Source organism: Pan troglodytes, chromosome 6 (genome assembly GCF_028858775.2).
Source record: "Pan troglodytes isolate AG18354 chromosome 6, NHGRI_mPanTro3-v2.0_pri, whole genome shotgun sequence".
NCBI classification, from domain to species: Eukaryota; Metazoa; Chordata; class Mammalia; order Primates; family Hominidae; genus Pan; species Pan troglodytes.
In genome coordinates, this window is record NC_072404.2 from 10,348,070 (window position 1) to 10,362,982 (window position 14,913).

Below are 14,913 nucleotides of genomic sequence, written 5' to 3' on the forward strand. Positions count from 1 at the left end.
TTTTTCACCATCTGCCAGTTTCTGTGGGTTTGTTTTGTTTTGTTTTGTTTGGGTTTTTTTATTTTTGTCCTTATAGATCTTGTTTTGGTTAGCATGGTTGTGACCAGAAAACAAGTCCTGCCAAGCTCGTACCTCACATGAAAAGCTGTACTAGCCTGTTCTCACACTGTTGTGAGGAAATAATCAGGACTGGATATTTTATAAAAGAAAGAGGTTTAATTGACTCAGTTCAGCATGGCTGGGGAGGCCTCAGGAAACTTACAATCATGGTGGAAGGGGAAGCCAATATGCCCTTCTTCACATGGCAACAGGAAGGAGAAGAATGAGAGCTAAGCAAAGGGGGAAGCCCCTTACAAAACCATCAGAACTGGTGAGAACTTACTCACTATCACAAGAACAGGATGAAGGAAACCACCCCCATAATTCAATTATCTCCACCTGGTCCTTCCCATGACACGTGGGGATTATGGGAACTACAATTCAAGATGAGATTTGAGTGGGGACACAGCCAAACCGTATCAAACGTCCTGCCTGGTAAGAGTGTCTTTGTTTACCTGGAGGCCTTGGGCCATGCCAGATAATCTAACAATGGGATTTATGGTGGGGGCTTTGGGTCACATGATATCAGCTCAACCTCTACAGGGGCTGGAGTCTAAGTTCAGCCACATGAGTGGCTGGCCATGCCTACATATCCAGCCTCCAATAAAAACTCTAGACACCAAGGCCCAGGTGAGTGTCCCTGGTTGGTAATTCTCCATTCTAGTGGTCATGCACAGTTACTAGGAGAAATAAGTGCTGTCTGCATCACTGCCCTGGGAAACGACAACTAGAAGCTTGCACCAGGTCTGTCCTGGACCCCGTCCTATGGGACTCTTCTCCTTACTAATTTTAATCTGTATCCTTTTGCTATAATAAATTGTAGCTGTGAGTGTAACATCTTTTCTGAGTTCTGGGAGCCCTTCTCATGAATCATGGGACCAGAGGAGTGGTCTGGGGGATCCTCAAACTGCAGTACTAGGCAGTGCACACTTATAATGCGTGAATGAAAGGTATGAATCCAATTAGCTCTTTTCCTTCTGTATTAGGGTTCTCTAGAGGGACAGGACTAATAGGACAGATGTGTATTTGAAGGGGAGTTTATTAAGGAGAATTGACTCACTTGATCACAAGGTGAGGTCCCACAATAGGCCATCTGCAATCTGAGGAGCAAGGAAGCCAGTCCAAGTCCCAAAACCTCAAAAGTAGGGAAGGCAACAGTGCAGCCTTCAATCTACAGCCGAAGGCCCGAGAGCCCCTGGCAAACCACTGGTGTAGGTCCAAGAGTCCAAAAGCTGAAGAACTTGAGTCCGATGTTCAAGGGCAAGAAGAGTCCAGCATGGGAGAAAGATGAAGGCCAGAAGACTCAGGCAGTCTAGTCCTTCCACATTCCTCTACCTGCTTTTATCCTAGCTGCACTGGCAGCTGATTAGATGGTGCCCACCCAGATTGAGGGTGGCTCTGCCTTTTCCAGTCCACTGACTCAAATGTTAATCTCCTTTGGCAACACCCTCACAGACACACCCAGGAACAATACTTTGCATTCTTCAATCCAATCAACTTGACACTCAGCATTAACCATCACACCCTCCTATCTAACCTCTTTGTTCACCATTGCCTTCGTTCAGGTTACATTAACAGCAATACCATAGACTGAGTGGCTTAAACAACAAACATTTCTTTCTCACAGTTCTGGGGGCCGGAAGTCAGAGATCAACGTGCCAACATGGTCAGGTCCTGGCAAGGGTCTGCTTCCTCGTTTGAAGATGCAGCCTTCTTGCTGTGTCTTCACTCGGAGAGGGCGAAAAAGAGAGAAGAGAGAGAGAAGGGGAGAGAGAGAGAGAAGGGGAGAGAGAGAGAGAGAAGGGGAGAGAGAGAGAGAGACAGAGAAGGAGAGAGAGAGAGAGAGACAGAGAGAAGGAGAGAGAGAGAGAGAGAGAACTCCCTGATGTCTCTTCTTATAAGGGCACGAATCCCATTCATGAAGGCTCCACCCTTATGACTTAATTACTCCCATCACTGAGGACCATTACAGTGAGGATTAGGGCTTCAACAGGTGAATTGGGGGCAGACACAAACATTCAGTCCACAGCAAACACTAATCATTGATATCCCCCTTCCCGACCCAAATGTCAGCGCTCTAACCCCATAGGAGCCGGCCAAAATTTTCCAAATTTTAACACAGAGACCCTGGAGACAACAACTGTAAACAAACTGTCTTTGGCTTCCATCAACCAAGCCCACAACCCTTGGTTCCCATTTCAGAGCATTGTTTATTAGGTTCGTGCAAAAGTTATTGCAGTTTTTGCCATTAGTTTTCTAAATGGCAAAAACCACAAATACTTTCTCACCAACTTAGTAGAATTGACCAAGCCACAGAGACAGACTCCTTTAGAGACACATATTGTCAATTATTTTTCTTGCTGAACTATTTAAATCCTGTAATTAATTACATCTCTTCAGGTAATATATTTGTAGCCTGCGCCCCTGACACAAGGATCCACAACTTCAAACGTTTCAATAAGCAAATAACATAAAACAGCATTGATTATTTGTCCTGTTTTTCTCAGCTCAGGTTAGAAAGTTCATTTGACTTAGAAGAAAATAAAACGTATTTTAAGTGAGAGAAACAGATCACAGGACTATATATATCATGGAATCCTAATTTTGTAAAAACTGCACAGGTATTTGCATAGAAATAAACATAGAAGGAAAACCCTTAAGATGTTAACAGCAGGCTCTCAGTAGGGAGATGGAGTTGTGGGCAACTTTCCCTCTTTATCTTTTTGTTGAGTTTGTTGTTTGGTTTCTCTGCAAACAGCATGGATTAATTGAGAAAGTAAAGGATGAAATATTGATAGATGAATTCATTATCTCTACAGTTCTAGACTGTTTACTTACCTGCTCTTCTTTACATATTCTGAAAGAAATGTTCTGCAGCAGAAACCATAGGGTATTTGGTGCTAATAGGAGTCCATGGAGTTGCCATACAGATTCTGGAGCCAGTACCAGAGAGGAGAGAGGTATGATGGGACCCAGAATCTCAGCTCCACGAGGCCAGGGATGGGTCTTTGTATCCCCAGGGCCTGGCTGGCACCTGCACATAGCTGTGCCCAGTCCTGTTTGTTGAATTGAATGAAGGGCTCGCTTTGTTTTCCTTACCAAACTTGGTTTGAGAATTGAGGGAAGAAAGAAGGAGGAGAAGGAGAAAAAGGAGGAAAGTGAGGAGGAGGAGGAGAAGGTGATGTAGTTTTTGGATCTGTGTCCCCGCCCAAATCTCATATTGAATTATAATCCCCAGCGTTGGAGGTGGGGCCTGGTCGGAGGTGATTGGATCATGGGGGATCGTTTATTCTCAAAAATGGTTTAGCACCATCCTCCTTGGTACTGTTCTTACTGCGATAATGTATTAGTCTGTTCTCATGCTACTAATAAAGACATACCCAAGACTGGGTAATTTATAAAGGAAAGAGGTTTCATGGGCTCACAATTCCACATGGCTGGGGAGGCCTCACAATCATGGCGGAAGGCAAAGGAGAAGCAAAGTCACGTCTTACATGGTGGCAGGCAAGAGAGTATGTGCAGGGGAAAGCCCCTTTATAAAACCATCAGATCTCATGAGACTTATTCACTGTCATGAGAACAGCACAGCAAATACCCACCACCATGATTCAATTACCTCCCTCTGGGTCCCTCCCATGATACATGGGGATTATTACAATTCAAGGTGAGATTTGGGTGGGGACACAGAGCCAAACCATATCAGATAAAGAGTGAGTTATTATGAGATCTGGTTGAAAGTGTGCAGCACCTCCTGCTCTCAGTCTCCTGCTCCTGCCCTGGCCATGTGATGACATGCCTGCTCCACCTTCATCTTCTGAAGCTTCCTGAGGCCTCCCTAGAAGCTGAGCAGATGCCAGCACCATGCTTCCTGTACAGCCTACAGAAAAGGGAGCCAATTAAACCTCTTTTCTTTATAAATTACCCAGTCTTGGGTATTTCTTTATAGCAACACAATAATGGCCTTATACAAGAGGAGAATGAGGAGGATGAGTAAGAGGAGGAGGAGGAAAATTAGGAGGAGGAGGAGAGGGAAGATGAAGAGGAGGAGGAGAAGGAGGAAGAGGAAAATTAGGAGGAGGAGAGAAAGGAGAAGGAGGAGAAGGAGGAAAATTAGAAGGGGGAGAAGAGGGAAGATGAGGAGGAGGAGGAGGAGAAGGAGGAAAATTAGAAGGGGGAGAAGAGGGAAGATGAGGAGGAGGAGGAGGAGAAGGAGGAAAATTAGAAGGGGGAGAAGAGGGAAGATGAGGAGGAGGAGGAGAAGGAGGAAAATTAGGAGGGGGAGGAGAAGAGGGGAGATGAGGAGAAGAGGGGAGAAGGAGAAGAAGGAAAATTAGGAGGAGGAGGAGAAAAAGGAGAAGGAGGAGAAGGAAAATTAGGAGGAGAAGGGGGAGAAGAGGGAAGATGAGGAGGAGGAGGAGAATGAGGAAAATTAGGAGGAGAAGGGGGAGAAGAGGGAAGATGAGAAGGAGGAGAAGGAGGAAAATTAGGAGGGGGAGGAGAAGAGGGGAGATGAGGAGAAGAGGGGAGATGAGGAGAAGAGGGGAGATGAGGAGAAGAGGGGAGATGAGGAGAAGAGGGGAGAAGGAGAAGGAGGAAAATTGGGAGGAGGAGGAGGAGGAAGGAGGAAGAATAGTCTAGATAAATGCATTGCATTGGCATTGAAGTCATTTGCAGCCATTGATTTTCAGAATAAAGTCTGGGGAAAGGCCCCCCAGGAAAGTTGATTCTGCAGTGTTTCTGTAAATATTCACTCTCCTGTCCCTTTCCATCTCTCAAGATTCCCAGATCCTCTGCCACTAAGTTGAATTATCCTTGCATGTAGACCTGAAATCTGGTTGAGAAGCATCTTTACTCCCTGTTTGCCTAACTGAGAGGCTTCACGGAAACTGGATGCTATTTTGATCAAAGATCAAATTCCCCCATCCCTTTCCAGGATGGTTCACCTGACAGCAACCAAGACCCAGGTTCTAAGTTTACGTGGGAAAATTGCCTCATTGACTATATGAACCCAATGACTCACTTCAGAGAACAAAGACCTTTTAAGTGTACCTAAATCCTCAAAGCAAGGCAGAATGCACCACGTAATCTTTGGTGTGTGAATTTCCCAAACAGAGCTTCAATCACAGAAGCACAGTCTTCAAGAAACCCTGCATATTTCACACACACTCCAGCTTCTGGGAGGGTCCATTGCTCAGTGCTATCAGCCCAAGCCCTCGGTGTGAAATGAAAAACACACTCAACATGTGAAACTCAAGTCGGACCACGTGCTAAAGCAGGGACAGTGAACTTTGTAAAGGGCCAGAGAGTAAATATCTTTGGTTCTGTGAGCCTCATGGTTTCTGTCCTAACCACTCAACTCTGCCTCTACAGTTCAAAGGCTGCCATAGACAGCACATGAACAAGTGAGCATGGCTGTGTTCCAATAAAACTTTATTCACTAAAACAGGCTGTAGGCCATAGTTTGAGGATCCCTGTTCGAAGGAAAAGAGTAATCTGGAAGGTTTGTGAAATATTTATTTCAATTGTCTCAGAGTATGTGTGTGTACATGTATAATGTGTATTATATATGCCCTTTGACTACATATTATGTATATATATTTTGACTATATATTGTATATCTACACTTTGAATATATCTCATGTTTGTACAATATTTAATACTTTAAATATATTTCGTGATTTATTATTTTTATTAAGTTACTATAAATCATTGTTTCTATTGTATATTGATATAACATATTTTGTTACAAACTATTTTAATTATTATATTACATGTATTAATTAAATAATAATATAATTCATATTGTATATGATATGTATGCAAAACGGGATTATATATGCACGTGTGTGTAATGTGTATATGTATATATAATAAATATACATATTTATATATAAGAAATCAAACATATAAGTAGCTTTGAATAGATTCAAATCTATAACTATAATACATATTTATATAGAGAGAAGAAATCAAACATATAAGTAGCTTTAAACATACTTGTAGGTTTGATTCCTTCTCTACCAAGTCTAGGAACTGAATATACATGAAGCACAATGGTTATTTGTTTCCTGTGTCCACACAAAGTCTATGCTTTGGGCTCTGTAAGAGTAGCACAATGTTCCAGATGTCCATAAGGGACAAAGAGTGGAGATGCTGCCCTCATCCCTGAGGCCCGGTCACCCCTTCCATCTCCGTGGTCCTGTGACCCATCCTTTCTAGACACTGGGGAGCAGTCCAAGGGTTTCAGTCACCCTCAAAATCAAACACTTCATCTTTTCCAGTTCTTTATGCCTCCCAGGTGGGCAGAAATTATTTTTCTTTATTACTCAACAAATACATATATATAGACACAACAAATATGTGTATAATATATATTTTATACATATTATACATATATAATTATATATTATAATTATATATTATATATTATATATCATATAATATATAATGTAATATATTATATATTTTATATAATATATATTTATATATCATATAAATATATATTATTTATATTTTATAAAATATATAATATATCATATTATATAATATATTGTATAATATAATATATTATATATTTTATCTTATATAAGATATAATATATTATATCTTATATAAGATAAAATATATAATATATAATATATTTTATCTTATATAAGATATAATATATTATATCTTATATAAGATAAAATATATAATATATAATATATAATATATTATATCTTCTATAAGATAAAATATATAATATATAATATATCTCATATAAGATAAATATATAATATATAATATATCTCATATAAGATAAATATATAATATATAATATATCTCATATAAGATAAATATATAATATATAATACATCTTATATAATATATAATATATCTTATATAAGATAAAATATATAATATATAATATATCTTATATAAGATAAAATATATTATATATAATATATTGTATCTTATATAAGATACAATATATTATATAATATATCTTATATAAGATACAATATATAATATATTGTATCTTATATAAGATAAAGTATATAATATATAATATATTATATCTTATATAAGATAAAATATATAATAAATAATATATCTTATATCTTATATAAGATATATTATATACATATATCTTATATGATATATATTAAAATATCTATTATGTAAAAAATATATAATATAAAATACATATATTATATATAATAAAAATATATATTATATAAAATATATATATTATATAAAATATATATGTGTGTATATATATTTTTTGAGATGGAATCTTGCTCTGACACCAGGCTGCAGTGCAGTGGTGCAATCTCGGCTCACTGCAACCTCTGCCTCCTGGGTTCAAGCGATTTTCCTGCCTGAGTCTCCCCAGTAGCTGGGACACAGGTGGGCACCACCACACCCAGCTAATTTTTGTATTTTAGTAGAGACGGGGTTTCACCATGTTGGCCAGGATGGTCTCCATCTCTTGACCTCATGATCCACCCGCCTCGGCCTCCCAAAGTGCTGGGGTGACAGGCGTGAACCACCACACAAATATAAATTTTTTAATTTCTACTTTATTTTACATATGGGGGTACAGGTGCAGACTTGTTACGTGGGAATAAATATTGCGTGATGCTGAGGTTTGGAGTACGGATCCCATCACCCAGGTGGAGTGTAGTATCAGAAAGGTATTTCATCAGCCACTTCCCTCCATCTCTGCCTAATAGTCCCTAGTGTCTATTGTTCCCATATATTTTTCTTTTTTTGAGACGGAGTCTCACTCTGTTGCCCAGGCTGGAGTGCAGTGGCATGATCTTGGCTCACTGCAACCTCCCCCTCCAGGGGTTCAAGCGATTGTCCTGCCTCAGCCTCCTGAGTAGCTGGGATTACAGGCATGCATCACCACATCCGACAAATTTTTGTATTTTTAGTAGAGACGGGGTTTCACCATATTGGCCAGGCTGGTCTTGAACTCCTGATCTCAAGTGATCCAACTGCCTCAGTCTCCCAAATTGCTGGGATTATAGGCATGAGCCACCGTGCCCAGCCTATTGTTCCCAAATTTATGGCCTTGGGCACTGAATGCTTAGCTTCCACCTATAAGTGAGAAAATGTGGTATGCAGGAATTACTAACAAAGGAAAATACAGCTACAAAAGCGTAGCTATCATAGATCTGAACTCTCTCTCCTGCCTATCAAAGTTGACTCCAAATCGACAGTTTCTTTTAACTCCACTTTTTACTTTACTTTTTTTACTCATTTTCATTCCAAACAACTGTTTTTCTAATGGCCAGATAGGCTGCATCTTAGAGAAAAAGAAATCAAATATGTTCACTTTTATTGCCCAAGAAACACCTTGGTCATAGCAGCTGCCTTACTATTTATAAAATATATGTGATTTTTATTCTACCCAAGTTGAAATTTATGTGCATTTCTATTATTGTCCAAAAGTCACCCCCCCAAAAAAAAGAATCACTTGGAAATTCTTTTAGTGGCAAATAGGGAACAAAAATGGAACAGAGACAAATGAGTGTGCAAGGCCACCTGCTGGAAAAAGGCTGGTGTATTAGTGGGTTTTCACATTGCTATAAAGAAATACCTGAGGCCGGGCACGGTGGCTCACGCCTGTAATCCTAGCACTTTGGGAGGAGGCCGAGGCAGGCAGATCACCAGAGGTCAGGAGTTCGAGACCAGCCTGGCCAACATGGTGAAACCCCGTCTCTACTAAAAATGCAGAAAAATTAGCCGAGCGTGGTGGTGCATGCCTGTAGTCCCAGCTAGTCAGGAGGCTGAGGCAGGAGAATCACTTGAACCCAGGAGGCGGAGGTTGCAGTGAGCCAAGATCGTGCCACTGCATTCCAGCCTGAGCAACAGAGCGAGACTCTGTCTCAAAAAAAAAAAAAAAAGAAGAGAGAGAGAAGAAAAAAGAAAGAAAAAGAAAAGAAGAAAAGAAAAGAAGTACCTGAGACTGGAAAATTTATAAAGGAAAGAGATTTAGTTGGCTCACAGTTCTGCAGGCTGGGCAGGAAGCATAGAAGCTTCTGTTTTTGGGGAGGCTTTGGGAAGCTTCCAATCGTGGCAGAAGGCTAAGGCGAAGCCGGCGTCTTACATAGCAGGAGCGGCAGCAAGAGAAAGGGAGGGGAGAGGTGTCATGCGCCTTTAAACAACCCAATCTCAGGAGAACTCACTCACTGTTACAAGAACAGCACCGAGGGGATGGTGCTAAATCACTCAAGGGAAATCTTCCCCGGTGATCCAATCACCTCCACTGGGCCCACCTCCAACATGGGGGATTACAGTTCCACATGAGATTTGGGCAAGACACAGATCCAAACCATATCAGCCAGTATGCAAAGTTCCCAGGCACTTGGCATCCAATAAGAGGATGTTTCACACAGGAGCAAGGCAATAACCCCATTCAAGTGATTCCTGCCCCCTCCGATTCCTTTATAGTGCAAGGCAGCAGAGAATAGGGTCTTCTTCCAGGTCAATGCCCATGTGCATTCAGCCGTGCCTGATCCCCCATGCCTTTCTGCGGGGTTCCAGGTACCACTGCTGCACAATAAGCCACCCCAAAACTCGGAAAGGTGAAGCAATTTTTTTTTTTTTTTTGAGACGGAGTTTCACTCTTGTTGCCCAGGTTGGAGTGCAATGGCACAATCTTGGCTCATCACAACCTCCGCCTCCTGGGTTCAAGTGATTCTCCTGCCTCAGCCTCTGGAGTAGCTAGAATTACAGGCATGCACCACCACGCCCGGCTAATTTTGTATTTTTAGAAGAGACAGGGTTTCTCCATGTTGGTCAGGCTGGTCTCCAACTCCCAACCTCAGGTGATCTGCCTACCTTGGCCTCCCAAAGTGCTGGTATTACAGGCGTGAGCCACTGCGCCCAGCTGAACCAATTGTTTTAATATGCTCACATGTTCTGTGTGTCAGGAATTCAGACACAGATCTTCAGGGACAGCTTGTCTCGGCTCCTCCACCACATCTGGAGCCTCTGCTGGAAAGACTTGAAAGCTAGGGGTGGCTCTTTTGAGCCCTGGGCCCTGAAAACATCTAGAACAGCACCATCCAATGCAGCAGCCACTGGCCACATGTGGCCGTTGAGCACTTGAAATGTGGCTAGTGCTAATGAAGAACTGAATTTGAAACTATATTTTAACTTCAATTAATTTAAGTTCAAATAGCCATACATGGCCAATGGCTATCATATTGGATCGTGTAGATCTGGAGTCAATCTTGATTTTGTGTCTGGAAGTTGGTGCTAGCTGCTGACCTGGACCTCAGCTGGGCTGGTGGCTGGAGCACCTACATGTGATCTCTCCCTGTAGTCTCTTTGCATGGGCTAGTTGGGCTTCCTCATAGCATGGCAGCTGGGTTCCAAGAGTAAGCATCCCCTGAGACTCAAGGAGAAGCTGTATCACCTTTTTTTTTTTTTTGAGACAGTCTCACTCTGTCGCCCAGGCTGGAATGCAGTGGCGTGATCTTGGCTTACTGCAAGCTCCGCCTCCCGGGTTCGTGCCGTTCTCCTGCCTCAGCCTCCCGAGTAGCTGGGACTACAGGCGCCCGCCACCATGCCCGGCTAATTTTTTCTGTATTTTTAGTAGAGACGGGGTTTCACCACGTTAGCCAGGATGGTCTCAATCTCCTGACCTCGTGATCTGCCCGCCTCGGCCTCCCAAAGTGCTGGGATTGCAGGTGTGAGCCACAGTGCCTGGCCTGTATCACCTTTTATAACCCCAACTTTGGGAGTCCTATAGTGTCATTTATGCCAGGGTGACAAGCCTACCAAGGTTCGAGTTGAGGGAACATAGATCCTATCACTTGATGGAGGACTCTCTACATCAAATTGTAAGAAGAGTAAGTAGACTGGAAGGTGTTGCTGTGGCAAGAGGACAGTTCATATTAAAATCAGTTATTGGCAAGGCATGGTGGCTCATGTCTGTAATCCTAGCACTTTGCGAGGCTGAAGTGGGAGGATTGCTTGAAGCCAGGAGTTCAGGACCATCCTAGGCTACATAAGAAGACCTTGTCTCTACAATAAAAATTTAAAAATAAAACATTAGCCAGGCGTGGTAGCACATGCCTGCAGTCCTAGCTACTCAAGAAGCTGTGGTGGGATGATCACTTCAGCGCAAGAGCTCAAGGCTGCAGTGAATTATTATCATACCAGTGCACTCCAGTCTGGACAACAGAGCAAGACCCCATCTCTAAAATAAATTAATAAATAAAATAACACAATCAGTTCTATATTCCTGTGCAATAAACCACCCAAAACCTGGCAACTTAGCAACAATTATTGATTTTGCTCACAATCTGCAGGTTTCAAAGAAGACAGCCCACCTCTGCTCCAAACAGCATCACCTAGGGCAGTTTATCCTGGTATTGAAGAATCTACTTTCAAGATAGCGCACTCACATGTCTGGCAGGTCGGTGCTGGCTGTTGCCCAGGAGCTCAGCTGGGGCTGTGGTTCAGGGCTCTGCATTTCTCTCCATGTGGGCCAGTCTGTGGGCTGCTTGGGCTTCTTCACAGCGTGGTGGCTGTGTTCCACAAGTGAGCTTCCAAGGCAAGGTATTTTTATGACCCCACCTTGAAAGTCACATTGTATCATTTATATTGTACTCTATTGGTGGAGACAGTACCAGGGGCTGCCCAGGTCCTAGCGCAGGAGACGAACATTCATCCACTAGGTCAGAAGGGCGAAAATAACGCACTGCAAGGGAGGTACGTGGGGTGGGAGGCGTGGAGACTATCTTCAGAAAATGCAGTATACTATAACCAAGTCCAAACTCACTCTGCTCACTGTATAATAGCCAATAAGTTGAGAGACAAGGAGTTGGAAAGCAAGGAAAGTGACTTTATTTGGAGAGCCAGCAAAGCAAGAAGAAGACAGACCAGTTTCCTAAGAAACCATCTTAAGTCAGTAAAACGTTCAGCCTCCTTTTATGTTAAGAGGAGGGGAAAAGGAAGGAATTGGGATCAAGAGGTGACCGATGACTGCAGATATCTGTATGCCAACGAGGATCTGAAAAGGCCAGGAACTTCTCTGTCCTTGATCAGCTCACAGTGCTCCTGCAAATCTTTAACAAAACCTAGTTAGCTGCTTATACGCTTTTCCTTTCATCCCAGAGTTAGTTTCAAAAGCTACTGATTGCTGTTTTTGCATTATTATCTCAGTGCTCTAAAATTATCCTAGCCTACGTGCAGGGTAAAGGCTCCTTAAACAAAAATGGGGTGAGTTATACTGGTTCTTCTTCTGTTTAACTGTTACAGTACTACACATGGGAAGGTGAGAGTCTGGGGTACCCTGCTGGTCCTGTGCCTAGAAGGTTTTTTGAGCCTGCAATGCCTATTAATGGTCTTTGTCTTTCCCAACACATATTTCCCAACACACATTCACCTCTATTGTTTTGAGACAGTCTCACTCTGTCACCAGGCTGGAGTGCAGTGGCACGATCTCGGTTCACTACAACTTCTGCCTCCTGGGTTCAAGCAATTCTTCTGCCTCAGCCTTCCGAGTAGCTGGGACTACAGGTGCCCACCAACACACCCAGCTAATGTTTGTGTTTTTAGTAAAGATGGGGTTTCACCATGTTGGCCAGGATGGTCTCGATCTCTTGACCTCGTGATCCTCCCACCTCGGCCTCCCAAAGTGCTGGGATTACAGGCATGAGCCACCACACCCGGCCACATTCACCTCTATTCTTACTGTTCTCTTTGAGCCCACTTTTCGTCAGCATCCTGGAAGCTATGGTCCCAGTTTACCCTTGCATCCTCTATTTCTGATCCTGTGTCTAGTATTAGCTAACTCTTCATTTTCCCTGTGGAATACAAGCATATCCATTTTTTATTTTTTTGAGACAGGGTCTCACTCTGCCACCCAGGCTGGAGTGTAGTGTCACGATTATAGCTCACTGCGGCCTCAGCCTCATGGGCTCAATCAATCCTCCTGACTCAGCCTCTCAAGTAGTGGGATGACAAGCATATACCACCATGCCCAGCTAATTTTTTTATTTTTAGTAGAGACTGAGTTTCACCATGTTGCCCAAGCTGGTCTCAAACTCCTGGGCTCAAGCGATCCACCCACCTTGGCCTCCCAAAGTGGTAGGATGACAGGTGTGAGTCACCACACCTGGCCCATATCCATCTCTTAAATAGAAGAGTTTGGTCTATTTGAGCTGCTGCCAGAAATGTAAATCAAAGAGGGAAACTGGTAAAGATTTTCGTATACAGGTCCCGGGGGAAAAAAGACAGTGACAGTTGGCATCAATTAAAAACTGATTGTGGGGTTTTAATTACTGCTATTTCTAACCACTGCTCATTGCCTTGTCTGGCCAGGAACCTGTGTTGGCATTTAAGAAGTCCTTCTGGGCCAGGCGCAGTGGCTCAGGCCTGTAATCCCAGCACTTGGGGAGGCTGAGGCGGGTGGATCACGAGGTCAGCAGATCGAGACCATCCTGGCTAACATGGTGAAACCCCGTCTCTACTAAAAATACAAACAATTAGCCAGGCGTGGTGGTGCACACCTGTAGTCCCAGCTACTCGGGAGGCTGAGGCAGGAGAATCACTTGAATCCAGGAGGCGGAGGTTGCAGTGAGCCGAGATAGTGCCACTGCACTCTAGCCTGGGCGACAGAGCGAGACTCCGTCTCAAAAAAAAAGAAAGAAATCCTTCTGTTGCAGCGGCAGATGAGCTCAAAAATGGGGGCTCCACTCAGGAAGATAGTTGGCTTCACCCAAGAAGGAATTCAAGGGTGAGCCAGTGCTAGAAGAAAATAGCTTTATTGGCCAGGCAAGGTGGTTCATGCCTATAGTCCCAGCACTTTGGGAGGCCAAGGTGGGAAGATCACTCGAGCCCCAGAGTTCAAAACCAGCCTGGGCAACATGGAGAAACCCCATCTCTACAAAAAAAAAAAAAAAAAGAAACATTAGCTGGGCATGGTGGTGCATGCCTGTAGTCCCAGCCACTAGGGAGGCTAAGGTAGGAGGATCACCTGAGCCTGGAGAGGTCAAGGCTGCAGTGAGCCATGATCATGCCACTACATTCCAGCCTGGGTGACAGAGTGAGACCCTGTCTCAAAAAAGAAAGAAAGAAAAGAAAACAGCTGGTTTGAGGCAGCAGTGTACAGGCCAGTGACTGTTTCTGCACAGTAGGGTTACCCCCATAGGCAGTGTGTGGAGAGCAGCAGCCCCGAGGCAGTTCTGCCATCATATTTATTCTCATGTTTAATTACATACAAATTAAGGGGTTCTTCAGAAATTTCTAGAAAAAGGGCGGTAACTTCCAGGTGTTGCTATGGCAATGGTGAACTGTCATGGCACCAGTGGGAGTGTCTTGTGAGACGAAAGAGGCGCTTTCCTCTCTTCCCTGTTTCTGCCAGTCTTCAGTGTGGTCCGGAGTCAAGTCAAGCCCCGTCTCCTACCTCATTTCCATGGGTGCACTGATTCTTCTGACATACTAACTGCTTTTAGGGAGAACTTACATTTTAGGGAGGGTAGAGGGACAATAGACACATATGTAATTAAGTGCATAGGCTCATTTTAAATTGGGATATATGCTTTAAGGAAAATAAAAGTGCATAATAGGGCCAGGCACTGGGCTCATGTCTGTAATCCCAGCACTTTGGGATGCTGATACAGGAGAATTGCTTGAGGCCAGGAGTTCAAGACTAGCCTGGGCAACACAGTGAGACCCCACCTCTAAAAAAAAAAAAATTAAAATTAGCCAGGCATAATGGCACACACCTGCAGTCCCAGGTACTCAGGAGGCTGAGATGGCAGGCTCGCTTGAGCCAGGAAGGTTGAGACTGTAGTAAGCTGTGATTGC